Source organism: Lepeophtheirus salmonis, chromosome 13, assembly GCF_016086655.4.
Source record: "Lepeophtheirus salmonis chromosome 13, UVic_Lsal_1.4, whole genome shotgun sequence".
NCBI classification, from domain to species: Eukaryota; Metazoa; Arthropoda; class Copepoda; order Siphonostomatoida; family Caligidae; genus Lepeophtheirus; species Lepeophtheirus salmonis.
Window position 1 is genome coordinate 14,998,194 of NC_052143.2, and position 16,692 is coordinate 15,014,885.

The 16,692-nt window shown below is 32.0% G+C and overlaps 1 long non-coding RNA gene across 1 annotated transcript; it reads left to right on the forward strand.

The window, feature by feature from the left end:
- The first annotated feature begins 1,911 nt into the window (after window positions 1–1,911).
- On the forward strand, window positions 1,912–3,447 carry LOC121128074 (uncharacterized). Its single transcript, XR_011783321.1, has 3 exons — window positions 1,912–2,021; window positions 2,079–2,460; window positions 2,532–3,447. It is a non-coding gene; the product is annotated as an uncharacterized lncRNA (long non-coding RNA).
- Window positions 3,448–16,692: the final 13,245 nt, after the last annotated feature.

The window sequence follows — 16,692 nt, forward strand, 5'->3', positions numbered from 1 at the left end:
GCAATTTTTTCCGTCTTTGTCCAAGGCAAAATATAATTTATGTAATACTCAGAGAGAAGAAAGAGGGACAAAAGAATTGTTTTTACATCGAGAAATTTGTCATAAGAGTAAACAACGAGGTTGCGTTGTCTTGGTGGCCTAAAAGTTATATGTTAGTAAGACAAGTTATTATAATAAGTTACGAATCCTCTTACGTTAAATAATTTCATACATTTAAAGTTCGAGACTTCTGCATGCCCTTCAATATATGAATACAGTGAGGCTTTGTCTATTTCTTAGTCATTTCTATACATACAATCATGCATAGTTTAAAATCAAATCCGGAAATAATGAGGCTTGAATGACCCTGATATGACCAAAAAATATTCAGGGATTGTTAGCCCATCAGTTTCTCAGTCTGATAGATCAAGTGCATCCTCTCTAATCCAGGTGTAGCAACATAATTTGAAGTCAAGAAATATGCTCTATAATCTCTATCTACCCCAGGCTTCCAATCTTTTCTCCGTAGAGCTTGGACCCACTTTTCTCGTACTTCTTTTGTCGAAGGAAAGGTTAATAGATATACAAGGTTACACCATAACGTGTGAACGACTGATGTTTGACTTCCACCACGATTTTAATATTGACGTCATAGTAGATGAGGGGTTGCGGGTTTTGTCAAAATCTGTTTTTCTTTTCCAACAGTCGGTACGAAACATTAAATAGTGATGTCATAGGCTATAAGTGGTTGCGTTTTTTGTAAAAATCCGCCTGTATTGCCCTGCAGTCGGTACAATACATCAGATTGAAAATTCTAGCAAGCCCGATTACATGGAGGAGGCAAAAATAGAACTGCGTCAAATTTCCAAAAGCTTAAGGAAACGTTCGCTTTTTTAAATTTCCCATTCCCGAAAATCCAAAAGAAGCCGCAAGAAGAAACAAATAGATATCAAATCGTAAATATCTTCCTTATTGGGAACCTGACCATTCTGTATGTGAAAATAATTATGAATCATAATTCCCTTTCCATAATTGTTCAAGCAAAAAGTAAATGAATAATGAAGTAAATAAAAGTAGAAACAGTACATTACTTGACTCATTCACTCGAGAACAGGAAATAATTCTCCAAAATGCTTAAAATAATAATACCTCTAATGGACAAAAGAAAGTAAATTGTCACCAAGATATTTTTTTCCGCTAATAATGACGTTAGCCTTCGATCTCCTACTTGGTTTAATGCTTTAAGTTAGACCATCATGAAATCGGCCTTGCTAGAATTTTCAATCAAATATGTTGTTGTACCGACTACCGGGCAAGAAATGCAGATTTTGACAAAACACTCAAACACTGATTAAATATGATGTCAATATTAAAAGCGTGGTGGAAGTCAAACATCAGTTGTACATGCGTTATGGTACAACCTTGTATTTCTATTAACCTTAGTCGTTACTATATAAATTACAAAAAAGTGAGAGGTACATACACCCATAGGCCATACTAGTAGTGTGGACCCTGTAATAATATTTTTTTTCTTGATTTATGGAATATATAAAATTTATCATTGACCGTATGAATACTTGATAAATGTTTCGAAAAAACAAGAAATAAAGGAAAATAGAGCAAAATTAGAAGGTAATACCTCCCCCCTTCTCCTATAATGAGTACTAGTTATGTCCAAATTATACAAACAAGATTTATTTGAAGTTTAGTCTCTTATTTGCATTTTCGACCTTTTTTTTCATTTTTCCCGCCATTTTTAAGTAAAAAAAATCAGTTATTAGAGTAATGAGTAATTGAGTGCGAATTAAACATAAAAACCAAGTAGCGCATCGAGCACCGTTAGTCTGAGGAAATAGTATGGCAAGTATTTTCATATTTTTTTGCAAGATGTCACTTTTCCTATGAAGTCATTCATTTATTTATACTGAAGACGATAAAACGTGTTTTATGTTTATCTATATTCATATTGATATTCTAGTCTTTATGAGTTAATTATTTTACTTTTTAATTATAAATAAATTATGTCAGATGATAAGAATAATGTAAGTGAGACTTCGGATAATTTTTTTAGTCAGTAATCTCTGCAACTTGTCATCCAGGGGAGCAGACGATCTTTTTGATGATGCGAAGAGTCATTTTGAATGGAACGAAAATAATTCCCCTTGTAAATCATTAATCAGATTTTCCTCTTGGAGTCTGATTTACTTTAAATGATGGTCAAATTTAAAAACCTTGTGCTCTTCTATCCTATGGAAATTAAATCAATATTTAGAAATTAATATTGATGCATCAACGTTAGAATTTGGCGTTTGTTTTTTGGATGGGAAGTTCGAGCAAGGAGAATGGTCTATAGAGTGATAGAAATTACAAATCAACATGCCACGCAAATTTACTAGTACCATCTTTGAAGATTACAACTGTATTCCTACTGAAGTGAAATCAGGATAGCTGAAGACACTGTTTCAGGATCGCTACTGTACGGTGAGTAGTTTTAATGCAGTTCAAAATATCCTTTATATTATTAAAGCCCTAATTCCTTAATATCTCTTTAGATAGGTGAATTTTAAGCTCTCTGCTTCCTTGAAGTCATCCATTCGCTCCTATTGTTTGCTAATATATCTTCTGGATCTTCCCTTTTGGTAACCATTTTTTCAATTGTAATTATATAAGTGGTGTACACGAAGATCCTTTTGCAGGCTACATAAAAAAAAACACACACAAAAAAAAAATCCCATTTCTCCCATGCTTTACGTAACAACAATATTGACATAATTTCTTGATCCTCAGTCTTTTTATCTCTGCAACAATATATTCTTCATCTGGAGATTCACTCCTCCTAGGCTCCGTATTGTATTTGGAAAATTCTCTCGGACTACAGCACTACAATGAGATTCAGCATACTCCTTATTATTTATAATTATTGTCTCCATAGCTAGTTTGGACGGATGCTTCCATTGTCAAATTGTATTCCTCTAGGAGTCTTATTCTTTTATCTGAAGAGCCAATCCCAGCTATAAGTGAATCCATCAATGTCACAGACCTGTGTTCTTGAACGTTCACTGAGTTGACTTCACAATCATGAACCAGCGTCATCAAGGTTACGATTAGACTTCCTGGGAGCCTGAGGAGTCCGTATATTACCACATAAGGATTTCTGAGACTAATGAGTGCTTCTTTAAGCACATTAATAGCTTTATCATAAGGTTTGATTGAGATTACGATATGAAGAGCAAAATTTAGTCTGAATCCCAGTCGTGTCATTTTTTTGAGATACATAACTCAATTTCCCAATTCTAGTTGTAGCTTTATTCATGGGATTGAATTAATAAATGGCGGGCCTGAAAGAGTCTAGAATAATGTTTATTTTTTATATATGTTACGCACAATGCCGTTAGAGCGGGCAATGTGCAAAATGCCTTGGCAATCTATAATATTTCAAATAGAGTGGTCAATTTACTTTCATTTACATTGTCAGGTATTCTCAAGCAATTTGATCATTTAGGATTTTTGATAAGGATCCCATTTCATTGCAAGCAATTTTGCATTTTCATTGAAATTTATACTGTATTCGGACAATCGAACTCATTTATGATCAAAAGGTGGGTTAATACCCATCGCCACTGCTTCCCTGCGAGTCAAGGGCCCTTTAAAAATCACATTTTCTAACAATAACCTATAAAAAAATAATTGCACCAAAAATCAAACCGCCGTCTCTTCCCTGACCATCAAGGACCCTAGTTATTCTAAATTACTCAATGACTTAACTATTTTGCTATTATACTTAAAGGCTCTGTTAAAGTATGTGAAACTTTTGTTGTGGTTAATGACCCTCTTGCTGCTTCTCCACAACCAAAAGGTTGGGTTGTTTTTAAATAATATAATATATGCCAAACAGGTGAGCAATTTGAATGAAGTGATAAAATGTGGGCATATTAGGAATAACTTTAACGGGAATTATGATCTCTTATATATGAGATAGAAAGAAAAGTCTGGCAATAAAGTTAGAGTTATTCCTGATTTACATGGTCCACCCTGTAGTCTATAATTGATACTATATTACTGCAATTCTGGGCTTGTAAATGTTTCAGAGTCAAAGTATTTTTTTTAACTGCCCCTGTTGTTTAGTGGGTAATTTTAACATCCATCGAGCCCTGATTATATTTATAATTACTGAGCGAGAACAATAAGAATGAGTGAGATTCTAAAACAAGCTGACAATAAACTTACTTCTCTTATTAAAAGTTCCAGGATTTCCCTCATCTTCTTTCATAATATGATATTAAATTACAAAAATATTGATATATAATCGTACCTATAATATGAACTTAATAATGTAATTTGATACGGATATTATTAATTAGATATATCAGTGTCTGAAAGGGCACCAGCCTTAGCTGTGGAACCTCATCCGTGGGATATATAACATTCTAAGAAAAAACTATATAGACGCACATTTTTAAATAAGTTGGGTTGTACAAAAGCCCGAAATTTAACATTTTTACCCTGATAATTTGAAAAATGTTTAATCTAAATAATAATTGATATTTGGTAACACCAAAAATACAGAAATCTCGCAACAGTGTCAGGAAAAAAGGAAAAGTGACAAAGTGAATTAAATGGCAAAATTATTTCAAACTAATACAATACCCATCAACAATGTATTAAGATAAAAGAAAATAAAGAAATACAACAGCAGTTCAAATGGCAGAAGTCATAATCACTTAATTCTCAGTTATTAATTATAATATTATTAGACATGATGGATTAAATATTCATCTTGCACAAAACTCATGGATTGACAAATTTTATTAGAATAATATATTGGGAGATATAAGGCACCTTGGAGGGCATAAAACCTTCCCATAGAGTTGGCTCCAACCATACGTATCGCAATTAACCAAATTAAATAATTTCATTAGTGTCAAATAACTGATTTTTAGAACCGTCTCTGTCGTCATTAAATATTTTAAATTAATTCCATACATAGTTATATTTATGGAATTAAACATTGACAATTGAATTTACATTTATATTTGTTTTACAAGTTAATGAAGTTGGGGTCGGATTCTCATTCTAAATTTAATTGAATGGATTTTTAGAGTTGTAATATTCATATTTTTGATAAATATCACTGAAGACCATTATTACAAAGAAGGTACATATTCAAATGTGGTTGTATCATACTACAAAAATACACATAAAAATTCGTTAAAAGAACCTATGAGTCTCTTGTTATAGTTATCATAACTTGGCTTGAAATTGTTAGAATGTAAGAATTTACAGTCCTAGATATACAACTTTGAGGATTTGAGTAACTACGTAATGCAGTCTGTTTTGTTCTATTTGGAGAAGTAAGAAGGTTTATGAAGAGACGAAAACCATCTTTCTATTGCAGTTACAGATTGCTACAACTGTACTGAGCTTTACTGTTTTCCTCGCACACTCCAATGACCAGACCTTTGTCTGCCTCTCCGAATCCTCTCAGTGGATTCATCGCGACACAGCTAACCGCCCCTTCTTGAGACACATCATGGATCATCACAAAGTAGAAATCATTACTCTTGTCTAATATTATGCTATTTATTGTTCGTCAATCCATAAGTCTTGTCCGATATAAACAATCAATCATTTATAATGATATTATAAATGATAATGGAGAATCGACTTCCATTCGAACCGTTAAGGTGTTTGTTTATTTTTCTTTTATCTTAAATAATATAATTTACAAGGACTTACCCGTAATATATATTTTATTTCTAATTATTTTATTAAGACGAACTCGCTAATCTTCTTCATAATTCCCCTTTATATTCTTATTTTATATATGTACTAGTGATAGGAAGGTTTCAAAAAAAAGTCCCGATGCACATTCCGATTCTTTAATATTTTAAATAATAGTTGAAAAATAACATTTTGCTGTCAATTTCTAAGGATTACAATTTATAAAATAAATCGTCATCCTTAATTTAATGTAAATAATATTTATAGTGATGTCCCGCGAGCTGAATTTTGCTAAATGAGAATTTTAGAGTATCTGAAAAGCACTCGAGGAATTACGAGCTTTGCTTGTTACTCATTTGAATACTCGTTACTCACTCTTGCTCGCTAAAAAACTCGTCATACAAAAGTATCATATTTTTAAAGAATTATTGAAGCTTGTAATTTAAAAATTGTTTTCGTAATTTATTTTCCAAGATTAACTTTAAAATCAGTTGAACTTATTTGAATCATGGTCATACACGTAATTCAACAGTTCATTTAGTCCACTTATCTATATTTTACCATAGTCTGGTTATAACTCAAAACAATATGTTTTTAGTGGTACTTATACATATTAATATGATAATTTGTAGAAAAGTAAAAGTTTTTAGATGGTTTGTATTTTTTTTTTCTATTCATCCTTAAAGAGCGAAAATTGATTTAAAAAGGAAAATATTTATCGATTTGTAACTACTATTTAAACAAAGAAGCTAATGATAGTTAATAAGTAAGGTTGATAATTTTGGTAAGAATAGCAAAGCGAGCGAGGAGAAGAGAAGAAATCCTTATGGCATGATTGATTAAATAATATACATCTTCTTCTATCAATCATGAACGTTATCATTCCCGCCTTTATTATTCAATATTAATATAATATTAGATGGTGATAGTTGATAGAGAACTGAATAAAATTCCTGAAATAAAGTCGCCTTCTTTCTATATTTATGAAAATGGAGGCCCAGGAATTTGGAAAATACTTACCAGATGAGAAACAGATGGTTTGTCGGATTTCTCAATATAAATGTGCCTTTAGTCCCCTGTCTAGAATTACCCGCCACTCATTATCCTCATCTCATATCAAGATTATGTTTAAATTAATGGAGGATGTTGGTAATGATGTCATTTATAGAAATACCCCCATTATAAATTGTGAAGTTAAGATATTTTCAGCCGGTTTAGAGGCATCCACACCAAATTACAAAATGGAACTCTGAATTTTGTACCATCTAACAGTAAGTATTCATTTTTTTAAAACTTAATCATAAAATATGATTCTATTTTAGCTAAAATTATCAAGAATTATGGTACACAACTCATTAAATGGCAAAAACAAGTGCTTAAATGGTCACAACAACGGGGGTAGTAGCTTTGGATGGTTCGCAACTAACTAGTTTGTCTGAGACTAGTTTCTTTACTTAAATCAGCTTAAAATAAAGTGTGCATTTTTTACTCTTTGTTACTTTTCCTTTTTTTCACCTTAACATTTTTCCCTGCCATTTTTCCCTAAAATCCTCATACTAAAGCTTTAAACCAAGTAGCAAAACAAAGACAAAAACAATACACATGTCTTGGTCATAATTTACTTTTTTTTGTCCGCCAGAGGTTGTTATTATTCATACCGTCAAGAAAATAACAACTTACTTACTATACCTAAACTAATTTTTTTTGTAAAATTCGTGTAGTAATAAAAAAATATCTAGATTTGAGTCACTAATGAAGATACTATAATATATTCTATTCTACTAATTCTAATACTAATAAATAACTAATAACTATAGTTTATTGATAAGTTATGTGAGATGATATGATGAATGTATGAGAGTCTTACGAGAAACGTCTACTTTAACACCTCTGCAACTTGTTTTTCTAGGGACCAGATGAGCTTTTTGACCAAATCAAGAGAAATTCTAGAGATGAACTCTGCTATTCAACTGACCCCTTCATGTACTATATGGCTTTGCTACCCACTGTTGTATGATACCTACTGGAACATTACAAGTTTTCGAGTAGTTCCATTCTAAAATTAACCAGTAGGTCCCTGAGGAGTATAAATTGAGTTGACAGATATTGGTGGATCCTTCCATAGGAGGCTGGAGAACGGACCGTTATTTAATTGGGAATTCATTAAGTTTTTAGAGTTTACTTCTGATGAAGAATATATATATCATAATAAATCAAAAGAAATGAAGTATATAAATTAAGCTTGATTTTGTGTTCCTACTTTTCAACTTGTTTGCTGTAAAGCAATTAATTTGCTCGTTAGTTTTATGCGAAGATACTCTTTTCAAACATGTATCAACATCGAAGAGGATCTTCGCACTAGATCTAAAACGAATTAGTCTCCAATGATAATATAAATAATTAAACAATATATCAACAATTGTCAATTTGAATTTATTTCTTCAGGGATTTTGTAATAATAGTATGCTCCTTGAGTTTTCATTAATAATATGAAAAAAAATTCTCTTAATAATATATATGATATTTTGAAGTCCATTGAAACTATTCACTCTGCAATAGCGATGCTGAAACGATGCCTTCAGCTTTCCTAATTTTATCTCCATAGGTATACAATTGTATTCTTCAAAGATGGTACCGGCAAATTTGCGAAAAAAAGTGGTGTAAAAGTTATGCCTTTAGGCATATTGATGTATTATTTTATCTCTTTATGCTCGAACCTCCCATCCGAAAAGGAGATGCCAAACCCGGACGATAAAACATTACTATTAATTTCTAAATATTGATTGAATTCCTTGAGGATAGTAGAGCACGATTTTCCTAAATTTGATGATCGTCTTAGAAAGGACGACTTCCATTGAAAGGAGGCTACTGACATACCTCCTTCCTTAACTTAATAGGATTCATCTTCCTCGGGACCTCGTGATAGGAATCAAACTTGTTCAACTAGGACTCCGACAGTCGGCAATAAAGCCATACAATCGTGATAGGAAGAGATTGAGGAATCCTTTGAAAATTTTTCGTTACATAGAAAATGAGTCTTACCGTAGTCAAAAAATTCGTCTGCTCCTTTAAAGAACAAGTTGCAGAGTTTACAGACTAAACTTTTTATCATAAGACTCCGTTAACTTAATCTTAACATCAGATATAAATAATTTCTAATTTAAAAGTTAATTAATGAACACAACTTTACTCTATAAATATTTATAAGGATTAGAATATTGATAAAAACTTGTTAGCTGCTATCGTCTTGAGGATAAATTAGGATGTACTGATACCAAATTTTCAGCCGATTCTGATACCATTTTTATAGACGACTCTGATTCCTTATTAATTGTAAAATAATTTCATTAACAAATAACAAAATTGTTTACTTTTTTTAGTGATTAACTTTTTATTAATTGCGGATAGGAAAAAATATATATATATAAATTAATAAATCATAATTAGCTGTTGACAAATTTATATTTAAAATAGTTAATTACTCTCCGTGCTCAGGAGTCAATTAATTATTGGTTGGTTCATAATAGGGAGTTTGATGCCCATCTTTTGTAAGATATTTAAAGTCAATCTCGTCGCTCCTTGGCTTCTGATCTAATTTCAACTGCCTCACTGATAATAAAAAATACTTGCGACACTGAAAATGGACTATTTTCTATTATTTTACTGGTTCGGTCCACATGAGATCTAATGGTCTTGAACTGGCTCCAGCTCCTAATTGAGTTTAATATGGTTACTTTGGCTCAAAGAAGATGGGTCAGAAACTTGGTTTCAAAACGTTGGGGGCATTAGCTCTCTTTGTGGGCAACCATCTGTCGTTCTGGATAATGAGAAATCTCACGACAGTCCATTGTTTCACATTCAAATAAAAGATGATTCGGTTATCAAAGTACTTCAAATTGTTGAGCAATTTTCTTTCTTGGGTAGCTTGGGAGGCCTTCATTTCGTTTCTAAGGATATGTCTTTTGTAGAGGCGGTATGACTTCATTCTCAAGTCAGAGTTTATGGCCCTGGCGACTGTTACACTACTTACTTGGCGTTTTTTGGAAGAACGTTAAGAGAAGTCCCAGGAAATGAATTCAAAGAATGTTTTCGGCCTACGAGGAATATGGGAAAGAGTTTTTTATGACTCTGGGACTTGTTGGCTTTTCTCTAATATGTTTTCTACTCCTTCCAGTGATTTTAGACTGTGCTCTTTAGATATATCATCATCTTCTTGATGTACACGGGTCTGTATTCCTACGTGCCTATAAAACTCTTTGATTTCATGATATTATGGCCATAATTATAATTAAATTTCTATCGAATGGAGTAATAAGTCATATTATTGTTTTCCTATTCTCTTTATTGTATGATGTAACAGTGTTAATTGTATTTAATTGGCCTATAATGATATGGTTCGAACTTGTGAGTAAATCAAACTGATTCGAACACTAAACAGAAGAAATGTTTCCAATTTCATTCACACCTTCTCTTTTTTCTAATGTCCATAGATTTTTCTTTTTTTTTTCTTGAAGAAGAAGAAATCATAAGAAAATACTTAGTGACCTATGGCAGTCAAGATGGAGTGAAGTTCAATAATAATAAAAAAGGATAAATTATGTGTGAAAAATAAAATGAGTTTCTAAGCTTTTAGACATTATTTCCTTAAGATTAATATTAATAAAAAATAACAGATTGGGGAAAAATGTATATGATTGGATGAGCCAAATAGTACTTTAGCTCGTTGCCATACCTAATCTAAAGTCATTCATTTTTTAAAATTTTTATATAAAGTACTTCCCGCTTTTTTCTTTCTTTTTTAAATGAGTTGAAACTAAACGCCTAATAGATTTCTTTCATGAATATTACTTTTTACGACAATTAACGAGATTTTCCTAAAAAGAAGAGATGGTTCACTCAATTCAGTGAAATTATACCAAGTCTTGAATCGTATCTCACGGTCACATCAGGAAATACTCTAAATTCCTAAATGAACCATCCTTCTAGATTGAAGGAGACAAGAGTTGATTTTATTATAATTACACAGGAGTTATCTTAGGTTTTGTTGTGTATTATCACTAAGTCAGAATCTCCCCCCCCCTCAATCTCCTTTAATATTTTAAGTGGTTTTATGTACTTGTATTTAGCTATAAATACGCCGACAGGTTAGATACTGCCAGGTAGTATGACGTTTGTAATAATGTGTTACACTTACTAAGTCTCTTCCATGCCTTTCATTCTCATTCCATCGTTAATGTCACAAAAGGTTTACTAACAGAGAATATCAGTTTTTCCTCCGAAAAGATACAAAAAAAAAAAAAAGGGATGAATACCAGTTCGTAATTGGAACGATTATTCCCAATTATGAAATTATTGATGAATGATTGTTGGGAACTATTTATCGTATATCATAATCTAATTCAAATGCAACAAAGTTAGCATTCAAAACATATAAGGAACAAGAAGCAAAACCATTGACAGCTGAGAAAAAAAATACAGTCTAAATTTTTGTGTTAGTGAGATATTACGTCCGTACTACTATGCTAATAAACTTTGTAGGAATGAATCCCAAAAGTGAGGAACACCATTCTTAATAATTCTTGAAATATTTAGAAATGAAAGACTCATCATGAGATTTTTTTAGAGATATTAATCCTTCGTTCATCGAGAGACTTTTCTCCCCAATACTCGCTTTGAAGGAAATGACTATGCCGTAGATAGGTGGCAATGAAACCTTCAAAAAAATAAGTTTAATAAGAAGTTTTATTACATGTTCAGTATATAATGGAGGACATCTGAGATAAGAGAATAGAAAGACGTTGTATTTTTAATTTTGCTCCAAAAGAGCGTAGTGCAAATGCATAGTAACAAGTTGATGTTTGAGAGATAACTACCATTTTATTTTTAACACGTTCTGTGTAAGGAAATCATAACGTTTTTGATTGTAAGATTTAAATCAATTTCCTCGAGAACACCAATTACACAAATTGCACCTTATAGTATCAACAATTATTTCTTAAAATTTCCTCTGTTTGCCGCCACCATGGCTCCCAGTCTGGGCGTAAAGACCTTGCATACGTTAATGATATAGTCATTGGACATACATATCAACCCACTCCTTCTCAACGGAGGCCTTCAGGGAATTAACAATGTGGGGAGGGGGGGGGGACATTGTAAGCCTTATTCTCCACGAAACTCTATATTCCATAGTCCAGTGGCGAGCAGCCCAGTGATGAGGGGGGTCAAAAATTTGGATCCCAGAAAAGTGTTATTTGCACCAAGCTTGAGCCTTACGGTCTGGTTACTAATATTAATCCCCTTTGGGATAGTTGGCATCATACCAGGGCTTCTCAAAATCTTTCATCACTTCTTAGTTCTCTTTGGACTACAACCTGTTTTTATTCATAAGGGAAACCTCTTTGACTGAATAGGCTAAATTATGGGCTTTTCTAGACTGGTCCACTTTAAAGTTCTTATTGTCGGAGAAAATCAGGATAGTGAATGGTTTATTTATCCTCAACCAATTGATCAGATTCTTATCCTTCATTAGCAAAAAAAAGGTGGCCCCTTCTATGATCATAAAAATGGGCCCCAGATCCTTGACTACATTCTTGATATGTCTCTCGCTTACGTTGAGGAACCCTTTGAATCCCCTTTTGCTGCTTGTTGGTAAGGCTACATCGGTCCAAAATTTTCAATCTTGTAGTGTCCTCCACTTTTTGTCTTCGTTGAGTGGCTCTTGCCACTATTAATAAGCTTTCTGACCTTACTGCCATGCTCAACAGAGTAATACAGAGTGATGTGCGCGGAGACGATCCCCAATCTGTTACCTTTTTGCATCCATTGTTGATGTTTATAAACGTATCCCAATACAGAGTATGAAAACTTATACATTTCCGAAAAATTTCTTCGGTGACCAAATTGAAAAGATGAACAAAAATTCGTCAAGAACTCAACATCGAGTGTAAGTAATAATGGCTTTATGAAGCTCTAATTGGGGTGTTATGAATTGATTATGCAGAATGTAATTCACGCTTTATATTTTGCATTTTCACATGAACACTTTTCTATATTTGGCTCAGAATACTTACTAACAAATAAAAAATAAGTGGTTTAATCAAATTTTGTCTATCAGTGTAACGATAGTGAATTGCAGATAATTCTCAACATTATCAAATCGAAAATATATTATATTCCATGGGCGTAGACAACCTTTATCAAAGGACTTTTCTATTTTATTTTTATAGTCTCCAAAGGGAATTAAGAACCAAGGAAAAACAATTCGAATCCGCCCATTGGTACATACTACAAATAACATATCATAATAAAATACGACTAAATTGATAAGTAACAAAATAATCCTCTTTTATTTTTCAATGAGGCTGAAGGACCCTTGCAAGTTATATAAACTCAAAACGTGAAGAGTTAAGTAATACTTTTTTGTACAAGTGGCTTAATTCATTTATATTATGTTTAAGGATGACATTTTTTGTAAAGAATATATGAGCGCAAGGAGAAGATAGGAGAGATACATATGGTATTACAGAATTATGATCGATGATTCCGGGGGGGGGGGAAATTATGAACTACAATAGGCACTTGGTAGAACACAAAACTCCCTTCTAAAATCTAATTGAGATATTGATCCCAATTTGCTCCAAAGTTATGGCCGATTATGCCGTTTTTAACATTTTGTGTTTCCTTGCACATGACCTCTCAAAATTTTATGTCCTCTTAATGTGACCATCTATAATCTTCATACCAATTTTGATCAAAATCGATTTCTAACTTTTGCTGTAATCCTAATTACTTACAAACAAACTAACTAACGAACAAACTAAAATACAAAAAGAGGCAAAAACACAACCTCCGTTTAACTTCGTTGGTGGAGTTAATTAATTAATGAATTATTGCTATAAAGAGGAGAACTTTCTACATTTAAAATAACATTAGTACAAGGAAATATTGTATTTAAATTTAGCTTCATATAGGGTAAGTTACGCATTGTCGGACACATCGAAGAGGTGTTCATGTTCATATAGACATCGTGCGTTACATTTGAGAGATTTTTTTTTTTTGAATACACACATTGCAAATATGTTAGATGGAAATTTTGTATCAAAATATTTTCATTCAAATATCGAATAAAGAGGTTATTAAGGATTTAAAAGCACTATCAAAAATTACCAAAAATTTATAAATTTGGACAAGTTTCAAATCAAAATTTTTAATTTTGGACGTTACTCGAATCATGTTTCTTAATTTCAGACACCATGAAACATCAAAAATATAGGAGATAAACATAAATAGGAGTGCAAATGCTGTTTGAATATTTATCTCTTGGGTGGATAAAATTCAAAATACAATGTACCTACTCTTGTACGCAGGGCAATCCCTGATTATTTAGTAATCCTTTAGATGAAGGATCTCATATTATTTTATGAGAACGAATAGAGGGGAGGAACAGACACACAGTACATAAATTGGAAGAAGAAATTAAAAAAAGGAGAATCCTCCCTCCCCTTTTGTCGTATTAATATAATTTATAAAGGATCAGGTCTGTGTTTCAAACTCCGTCTCCGTATTCCATGGATACATCCAATATCCGATTCACTATTAAATTTCTACTTGGATTTTAACTCTAGCCAAGTATCCATGGAGTCTTTCGGAGTCCAAGTTGATTCACTTCAACTCATGGAACCTCGGGAACTAATCAATTTTGTAAAGATGTGCTATCATTTTCGTGTCTTGTTTGCTCCTATTGTCAACTCCAGAAAGTTAAATCCTCATTTCCAATACGATCCTTTATTTTACTGAGACTCTTCCATGTCAAAATTTACATTATCATCATAATATGTTGGATCAATTATGAAAAGGAATTGTCTCTAACTCTAAATCCTTCATTTACTTCAAAAATCAGGAGTTATTATTTATATTCCGATAGATGATGTTATAGCCTTTTACATTGTTTGGTTAATAGTTTGGTTATAGTAGTCTTTGCATTACCGTTCTACAAAATCCAAGTTATACTCTTTGTTGAGAAAGGCTTCATTCAATAACTTGGTACAGACTCATGTTCGATTTATTAATTAGCAAGGAAGTCAATTGACTACATCGCACCTCAATAACTCTAATGTATGTATTTAAGAATACAAAACGAAGCTGAGCTCCTACAGGATTAAGGAACTAATAAATTACAATTTGCAACTCCGTTATTGCTAAATTCAGTTTCTAAATGATTCAATAATTACAGATTGTTTTCATATTGTCTAATTTATAGTTTTATTTATCAATTAATTTTATATTATAATATACAATTCATAAAATAATTAATTTGAGTTCTTAATTGATTAATTAGTTCGAATATATCGCCTAGATTGAGTAATAAACTATTGGGAAAGGTGAAGCATAATATTGGATAAAAATTCTTCTGTCGTCTTCTCATATTTTTCTCTCAATGAAAGGTATTCATCCAAATGACTTCAAGATTCAACTCCCCACATTGACAATGCTTCGAGTGGAATATTCATATTAATCGAATTAAACTTAATGTCGGTATGAGTACCTGTTAGGGGATTCATAACAATTATTTATGTTTGAAAACGAAATGTTGATAATTTCCCAAGGTAGGAGTGTAGCGACTCGAACTCTGAGAGACTCCATACGATACTTGGACAGTTCTAATTTGGAGAGATATTTAACTGGCAATCAAATATGTATTGGAGGTATCAATGGAATAAAGGGCATTATCTTGCCGAAGAGGATGCGCTGTATTCCTTCCTGAGACGGAGTTGGATGCATGCATATAAACGTGATTCCTTTTATTAATTATTAATATGATTGATGTGAGGCGTGAGATAGTTGAATGTACCTTAAGTCGAAGAGACTTCTTTCTGATCCACAGCTATTTGAATAATTTTCTCTTTGGTATCTAGCTATTTTATTTAAAATACTGTCTGATAATATGAATTTGTCAATTATTTGGTTCATATTATCAGACAGGGATTATTTCGAAAAAAATCTGACAAAAATTCCGCATATAAATAAAATATGAATGTCAAAACTCCTATTGAACTCGAATATGGGAATTTTGTTCTAATATAACCAAATGGAGAGGAAAAATCTTCATATTATCACACATCATAAAATATAGAAGTGTTGAATTTTAATTACAAATAACTAGAACCTCGAACTTTAAACTTTTGTTTCTCAAAAATTATAACATCAATCGATTTGAAATTTTACAGAATTATTAAAAAATGTGTGATAATTACATAACAATCTCTTTTGATATCCTTGATTGAAGTACAAAATAATTTTTTCGACTTAACCGTATAGTGTCCGACAATTTGAAACGTCCGACGGTGCGTAACTTACCCTATATATATTTTAGTACGCATTTTTAAAACAATTTAAACCAAATAATGCTTGCTTCTGAAGAGAAGTTAATACCACGATGAAATATTAAATAATGAACAAAAAAGAATGAAGAGGGAATGTAACAACCGATTTTCAGCTTCTAATTTCTAAACTAAATTAATTTTTTTCTTCAAAAACTCCCTTTCTACCCATTTTTTTTCTCATTATAGATAGGGTTTTCTGTAAGAGCACGAGGAGAAGTTAGGAGTCATAAATGTGGTGCAACTGTATTAAGACCCTTGTTACTGTCAGCTGCCTGTTGTATGATGTAGGTGGAGAAAATAAGTTACTGCTATAAAGAGGGTAACTTTCTAGATTTAAAAAAGCATTAGTGCAGGAAAAAATTTTAATTCATATTTATTTATTTCATCATGCATTTTTAAATCAATTACCATCAAAGATAGGCGAGAATGCTTACTTCAGAAGGAGAAGTAAACGCAACGACGACTTGACGAATAGAGTTGAGTAGTTTGTAATAAAAAAATGTAATATCAAGCGCAGAATTATATTCCTTAACTCCTGCTTTCTTTATCGTGTCCTCTTCCACCTTTTTTATCCTTCTTCAAAAAGAAGCAATTGCTTTCCAATACACAT